This window comes from Octopus bimaculoides, chromosome 5, assembly GCF_001194135.2.
Source record: "Octopus bimaculoides isolate UCB-OBI-ISO-001 chromosome 5, ASM119413v2, whole genome shotgun sequence".
Classification (NCBI taxonomy): Eukaryota; Metazoa; Mollusca; class Cephalopoda; order Octopoda; family Octopodidae; genus Octopus; species Octopus bimaculoides.
In genome coordinates, this window is record NC_068985.1 from 48,614,762 (window position 1) to 48,623,161 (window position 8,400).

The 8,400-nt window shown below is 35.5% G+C and overlaps 1 long non-coding RNA gene across 1 annotated transcript in view; it reads right to left on the bottom strand.

The window, feature by feature from the left end:
• The window catches only part of LOC106869860 (uncharacterized), a 4,859-nt gene extending 2,444 nt beyond the window's left edge, over positions 1–2,415 (bottom strand). Inside the window, exon 1 of the long non-coding RNA XR_001409448.2 lies at positions 2,283–2,415. This is a non-coding gene — a long non-coding RNA (uncharacterized LOC106869860). The remainder of the gene's footprint in view (positions 1–2,282) is intronic.
• Between the last annotated feature and the right edge of the window lie 5,985 nt (positions 2,416–8,400).

Here is an 8,400-nt window from a genome sequence, read left to right on the forward strand (position 1 = left end):
GTGTTTAATTTCAAGATGGTGGCCCACGATGAAGTCAGGTCAGCTGTGGCTTTGACTATTCTCACTGGAACTTTAGCAAGTTGAAGGGCTTCTAGCATCCATGAGTGAGGAACAGAGTCAAAGGATTTTTATAATCTAGCCACATTGAAACTAGGTTCCTCCTATACCCTCGCACCTCTACGATCACAGTTTTGTTGATTGACAATTGCTCGGCACATTCCCAGATTCCGTTCTTCTCAGCAGCTTATTCTGTTGTGATAATGTTATTGGTTTCACAATGGTGCTGGAGAAAGAGGTTTAAACATGCTGTATATATTTTATACATTAAGTTCTAGCATACAACTGGCCAGTAGATTTTTTCCATGTGTGTAGTTCTGCATTTGGGAATTAATTTTGTCTCTGCCAGAGCTACTGTTCCCAATAAAAGCTTGCTGGTACAGATTGATAAGGTATGGTCGGTAGAATGTTAGCTTCTTGTACCAATATCCAACAATCAAGTCTCTTCCAGGTGCTTTTCCATTCTGGAGTTTCTGGATCACAGTTGCAAGAGTTTCACCATCAATGTTGTATGTCTTGGATGTAACGCAGGAGCAATAACTTTTTCGGATTTCTTCCAGCCAGAGGGCATCTTTGTTAAATTCCTTCTCTTCACTCCATATTTTCTTCCAGAAGAAGTCTATGTCTTCTCGTGAAGGCGCTCCTGTGATGTTCACTGATCCTGTCTCTCATGTCTCTGTATACTGCTGGCCGGTTGCGGTTAATTTTTTTGTTTATTATTCTTCTCTCGGTTATTCTCGTCTGATGTCAGAGTTTTTCACTGACAGCTTTTAGCTCCTGCTTGAGGGTAATCAGTTTGCAAGTGAGTGTCTCCTTTTTGCTGTCTCCAAACATCATTTTTATCTTCTTTACTTTCTGTTGGTGGGACGTATAGTGATTTGCTTGTTTGTATACAATGAGTATCATTACATGACCGATTATCTTCCGTAAACCAATTATCTTTTTCTCTCTCTTCAAAACCCAAGATGGTGCTTCCTTTATTATTTCGGTTTTGTTTACTTTTGAATATCATTCATTACTGTTTTATAATAGTAGACATCACATATAGACAAGCGTTAATCTGCCAGTATGTGGGTTCACCATACTGTTGTAAATACTCATCACCAATTTCGTTAAGAGTTTATAATATCTTATCTGGTGGTTTTTTACTTACCTTAATAGAGAATCCTCTCGCCTCGAGAGAGTCCTTCAAAGCCAAAGTTATTTTTTGTCTGAAAATTTGACTATGTGCGCATTTTATCGGCATATAATCCTTACTGCTTCTACTACTACTACTACTACTACTACTACTACTACTACTACTACTACTACTACTACAATAACCGTTGCGGTTGTGCCTGCTATTTACCATAGTCGTAGTATGGGGCAATGGTCAGTTACTTGAGGCAGTAATGTAGTTTGGCTGGCAGGCACTATGGAATCTGTTGGAACGTTCACGTGGTGGTTTTATAGATTCACGTTTTTGTTTTTGTTTATAGAGTTGGGAAGAAGGTTATTTTTCGATTTTTAATAAAGTTAGAGTTACTACTTTCTTTCTATGTTCTACAAATGTTGCTCGTTGGCATAGGTGCTTCGCAGTAAAATGATATAATTCTGGATGCAGATAGTCCGAATATGATTTCAATCGATTCATATAGCCAACAGCGGGGTTTTGTTTCGCTTTTTCATAGCAGCTAAATAGATCATTGTTCAATTCTTAACTCCAAGAGAAATGGGTTTTTTAGTTACGGTTTCTTCTCTAACTACAGCTAGAAAGAATGTGTTTACCTATTGAGCTGTTGTTTTCGTTCTGTTCCTGGATTGTGTTATTGATGTTGTGTCCAGCCATGTTGTTTGTAGCATCTCTCTGTATGGAATATGCAAGCTCCAGTCGAAAATCACTACGACCGTGAATAAAAGGCTCTCCCAATTAATTCATCTGAAGATTAACCAGTTATTTAACAAGGCTGATAGTTTTGGCTCCAAAGCTGGAGACAGTATTCTTCGTATGTTTGATAAATAGTCTCCCACGCCAAATACGCGACTTGTCGCTTCGAATGTTTATATATGTGTGTATGTATGTATGCATATATGTATGTAAGTAGGTGTATGATTGAATAACACAATCGCACGGATATATCTACGCCAATATGCTATTTTAATCATTTCTGTGTATGACGAGATTTTTATATCAAGAATAGAGCAAACATACACAAAGGGAATATCTACAATGAAAATGAACTTACTGAAGATAATTCTATAAATGTGTGTTGAAGTAGGTTCTTTCGATTTTCTAAGACGAATTCTACTGATTAAAAACATTGATAACAGTATTATAAATTTTCATGCCATAGTCTCAAATGAGTAAATCACATTAGTGAAAAGAGTAAGGCTGCTTTATTTATTTATTATCTGTAAAATGATGTAAACACGAGATATTGGGAGCCAAAGGACTTAATGTGTTGATCAGAATTTAACAGTGTCATTTATTCTATAGTGTGTATACAACTAATTGTTAAGCTTGAACATAGAAACTTTATATGCATAAATGCAGAGACAAATATGCTTTCATGGGTATGTATAAACATAAATATATATATATGTAAGTGTGTGTGTGTATGTATATGTATGAAAAAATATATATATCTATATATATCTATCTATCTATCTAGCTATCTATCTATCTATCTATCTATCTATCTATCTATCTATCTATCTATCTATCTATCTATCTATATATCTATCTATCTCTCCATCTATCTATCTATTTATCTATCTATCTTTGTGTGTATATATATACACACTTTTGCTTACCTTATAGTAGGATGTATCTAAAATTTTGTACCACTCTTTTACTCTATCTTTTAGTTCTCCTCATAGTTTCTTCTTCTTTCCTTTTTCTCGCTCCCCCTCTCTCTTTCTCACACACGCATTTCTTGGCCCTGTCTTTCTTTAACTCACACATTTCCTCTTCGCTTATCTCCCCTGTACATTTCCCTTCGTCTGTAATGTTTTCCCAATCCTTCAATCCCACTGCCCCTTACCCCTCTCTCATCCTTCTACGTGACCGGTGTCCGGGACAGCCATGATCTTTCTTTTTTTGCCTGACTACCAATCGCCAACACTTCTTATGTCCATCTACTATGTTCCTGCCTTTAGGCTTTCACTTCATGCAAGGCAGCCCAACTTGATTCGTACTCAGTCGAAAGACACCTGTTGTTATAATCTTGCTGTTTGTATTTGTAATTGTATACCATGTCCTCCGTTTTTTGTCTTTGTCGCCGTAAACATTTGCTAGTTTTCTTACAAAGAAATCTAATGCTCTTAGCCTAGACTTTTTGGGAGACAACCAGATCGAACTGTCTCAAGTATAACTGCCTGAAACAGTAAGGACTTCTGGTAACTTGACTGAGGAAAGAAGGCCACGAATGACCCGACATGTTTAGTCTGTCCTTCTAATTGTTGCTTTTCCTCTCCACCTTTGTATAGTCTATCTGTCCGAATTTTTTATTGTCCTCTATAATGTTTTATTGTCCTCACATACTACATACATGCATATATACATGCATGCATATGTGCGTATACACTGGTACATGTTTATAAACATATATAAGCCTCCACACATGTATGCACACTTACATCCGCACACAATTATTCATATACGCCTATATACACACGCAGAATTCTAAAGATATATTTCTTCCAAAATATAATTCCATAACTTGATTATATATAAAAGACAATATATATATATAAAAGACAAAAAAGCAATCATATATAAAAGACAAAAATTGATCATGAAAATTTGACTTATCGAAAACTAAATAGGTATTTTGTAATTTCAGTCTCAAATTACAATTCTATTTGTATTCAGTTCATATGAAAAGTTACAATATATTAAATACAGTATATCTATAAGTGTAGCAGCCTGTACCGGGTCGAAAAATTATCGTCTTGCAGTGTCAGTTGGACAACCACATTTCATAACTATATGAGAGATGATGACTGTCCCTTCCCAATTGTACATAGGCTGCCAATAACGAATCGCTTGTTATCACCTTAACGAGATATTAATATACGAACCGAAATATCTTACATCTGTCTCTATAGCGAACAGCGTAGCTGCACAAACGTCGAGACAGCACATATGCAAGTCTTCGAATAAGGGAATTAATTTACGGGAAGACCCGTCAGTGCAGTTTGCTGTCAAGATCGTTAGAGATTGCTTTAATGTCTACAATAAAAATATACAGGTAATATTTGTTTACTTACTATGTATCTAAGTTTGTGTATGCGTGTATTTATGTGAATATGTGAGTGTGTACGCGCGTACGACCGTGGGTGCGTGTGTGCGTTGTGTGTGTGTTTATATTGAATGTACTTACCTATTACATTACAGTTTATAGACAAGGTTGGCTATAAATCTAATGTTGGTGTTTACTAAAGTAGTGTCGCTTTGAAGACAAAGGCAAAATTCTACCACGTATTGAGGAAAAGCGTCGGCCAATTATGACGTCATAATAGGAGTATATGTCAGAATTTTCAATCGAAAAACGTAATGGAATTAAACTGAGTTAATTTATTATCTCCCTTTGATTTGTGTTGAAATACTTGTTAAAATATATGGCATGTTTTTACAAAATTTCTTTCACGGAAGATGGAATTTATTGAAATATTCATAATAGTAGTAATTCCACATTCATACAGTTTACTACTACATCAGAAATTCGATAAGAAGTTTATTACATTGGACTTGAAAGTTTAAAAGGCGATGTTCAGGATTTCAAATTTAAAATAAAAGGTGAAGAAATGCCACTAAGCAAGCAATTTGTTCGACGAGCCAACGATCCTGTCAGGTCACTTTTTTAAATAAAAATGTTTTTATCATAGGCACTAGCGAGGTATTGTTGGGATAGCAGTTGTCTGAAACATTACCATGAAAATTTCAGTTATCCTAGAGATTAGAACTGTATATCTTGTCATTTCAGGTGTTTCGTATAAATGTATTTGTATTCAGCTGGTATGAACAAGTTCGTGTCTATTAAAATATACGCGTTTGTGCGCGCGTGTGTGTGTGTGCGTGTGGGCGCGTGTGTACATGATACTGATTCGCTTATGACGACGAGTGTTCCAGTTGATCCGATCAACAGAACAGCCTGCTCAATGAAATTAACTGGCTGAGCACCCCACAGACACGCTTACACTCAACTTAGCTCCCAGTGACATTCAGCCTCACACAGAATATGACAAGGCTGATACTCTTTGATATACACGTACAACACATTTTTTTCAACTGAGTGAACTAAACCGTGAAATAAAGTGTCTTGCGCAAGGACATTCCGCGTCACCGAGAATCGAACTCACAATCTTCACGTATAATGTGTGGGATAATTCTATAGAAATAGACAGAGTTCTGCTTTACGTACGGCATATAATCCCTCGTGAATTTTACTAATTTTTTAGAATTTTTAGAAAATTTTTGCGACTTCGTATTCTACACACGAGAAATCATACGACTATTCAAAAATCAAAAGAAAAAAGAATTTTTGTGTGATTTATAGGGTATTTAGCCGTTATTTTAGTACAGTTCACGACCACCTCATACCGTTCCCGTTTGTTTGTCAATCTGTCGTATTGTTGTTTTTGAATATTTTTCTCCCCGTAAACACATTTAATGGTCTATTGCTGCGATTAAACCAAAGATTCGTACTGTTCGTATTTTAAACTGCGATTTTAAAACAATAATGAATATTTTTTTTAATTTCGGAAAATTAGAAAAAAAACTGTATTGCATATTCCTATGAATTCCCTTGTATAGAACTCAAGTTCACAAAAGTTGTCTGAAATTTAAAAAAAAACAAAAAAAAAACAAGAGTTTATATGCCGTGCGTAAAATAGCAGAATCCCGGCTAGGAACATACGTATGAGCATACATCGTGTGTAGAAGTAATATTCAATTTGTAGTGTTATTTTCTGATCAATCATTCTCCATAACTATAACGGACTGATGACTGTTCCATCCTACTCTGTGTTGCTTAACGACAACTAATCGCATGTTACCAGCATAACGAGAGCTTGCTACTCGAATCGAGATATCTTTAGTTTGATCTACTGCGAACGGTGTGACAACATTAATGTCATGAGTAACAGTTATGCAATACATTGTATACGGTACAAGGTTGGAAAGAGTACAGTTGCTTTTCAGTTTTACGGTCAATACTTCTTTCATCTTGAGAAATCCTTACTGAAAATGTTAAAATCACAACCCATCAAACCCTACTGTTCTGGAACAACAATGCTTCCCTGTATTAATCTGCGACAAGACCCACCGCATGCATGCAGTTTTCTATCAATGTCGTGGTAGATTGCTATAATATACTAGGAGGTACCAAAAGAAACCGGAATTTTGTAATATGTTATTCACTTAGTTTAACATGTTTTCACCTTTATTGACTACAAAGTAGTCTCCATTTGAAGCAATCCATCGGTCCAGGTGTTTTTTCCACTATTCGAAGCAGCGCTGGAACTCTTGCGAAGTGATGCCTCTTAACACCTCCGTCGATTTTTCTTTACCTCTTCCACTTCTGCAAATTCTGTATCACCAGCTTTCGTCACGAGTGATGACCTTCGAAAAAAAATTTGGATCAACTTCCAACTCTTTTTGCAGTTCACGACACGCATTCAGTCGTGACTGCTTTTGGCCCTTCGTGAGCAAGCGACGCACAAATTTTGCTGCAACTCTTTTAATTTGCAATTTCTCGCTCAAAATTCGTCTTCGATCGTCCTGAACGTTGTTGCAATATTAGATTTTAAATGACATCATAGCAAGATATATTTCAACTTTTGCAAAACCGTTATCTTTTTATGAAATAATTGAAATTGTCATATATTCTCTGCAATGAAAGCATTTATATATAAGATAAAGAACTAATAATATCACTTGTTTTAAATTTTGGTATATATATATATATATATATATATATATATATTTATTTATTTATTTATGTGTTTCAGCCAAGTGGCTGCGGTCATGCTGGTGCACCACGAACACATAAACCCTGTTTTGAACGGCGGACCAAACATATTTTCCCTCGTTGGAATAAAGGTATAGAGTAAAAGGCGACACAATGTTGAATTGAAAAAAAAAGACATAAAACAGAAGAAAATATGTTTATCAGTTTTTCAGCTTTTAAAATTGTATGAACAACATTATACATTTCATTACCCAAACAATATGTATGCTAAAACAATATGTATGCTAAAACAATATGTATGCATTCAAGATATTTTCAATATTTTTATAATTGAGGCGCCTGAGACATCGTCTCAATGTATTACACGGACTTTGATCTGTGAAAAATCTTTACGAGTGAAGGATCGCTAAACCCAATGAGAACAAAATACAACTGATTATAGGTGAACGCTCTAGTAGGGAATTAATGCCATATATCGATAAGGCCAGTCATGAACTTTTTATCGACATGGTGAATGCAGGTCTGATAGTGAATTGACGCCATAATAAAATGAAGGACGAATCTGCAGAGCAAAGTTGCAGGTTGATGCGGAGTATAAGCAAAATACGTCCTCCATCAGAATCAGTAATTTTACTTGATTTTATGAAAGTGTCAGTGAAAGGTTTCTTGAAAATGGCTGTAAGAAATTAATCATTCAGCTATCTTTCTCAAGTGATGGAACAGAACAATCTGATAGCGCCTGTGAATCTGCATTATTTGTGATGGGATTGAGAGGAAGAAATGGAGAAAAGAGGGAAATAGAAAAGGTGGAGGAGTTAAACAAATAGAAAAGGAGAGAGAGAGGGACAGAAAAATAGAAGAGGTTATGAAAGAAAAAATAATGAGAGAGAAATAAGACAACGATAATACAGAGAAGAGAGGAGAGAGAAAGGAAGGAGGGAAAGAAGAGAAAGAAAGAAACAAACAAAACAAACAAACAAACAAACACAGGAGTGAAAGAGAAAAGGGATGAGAAAAATAAAGGGAGCGAGAGCAGGAAAGAGAGAGAGAAAGACAAAGAGAAAGACAGCCAAAGACAGACAGATGGACAGAAAGAAAGAAAATAGAAAAATAGAAAAAACAATCGACACAGGTATAAAAAAGAAAAAGAGAACGTGAATATAAGGAGAATGAGAGCGAAAGAAGAAAAGTAGATAGATAGATAGATAGATAGATAGATAGATAGATAGATAGATAGATAGATAGATAGATAGATAGATATGTTTCTTTATTAGCCACACAGGGCTCAACATAGAGGGGACAAAATACAAATGTAGAGTTTTTTCTTTTCGATGGGGGCGAAAACAAAGCAGAAAAAAAAAACAAAAGTGGGGACAACGATGAAGATAAA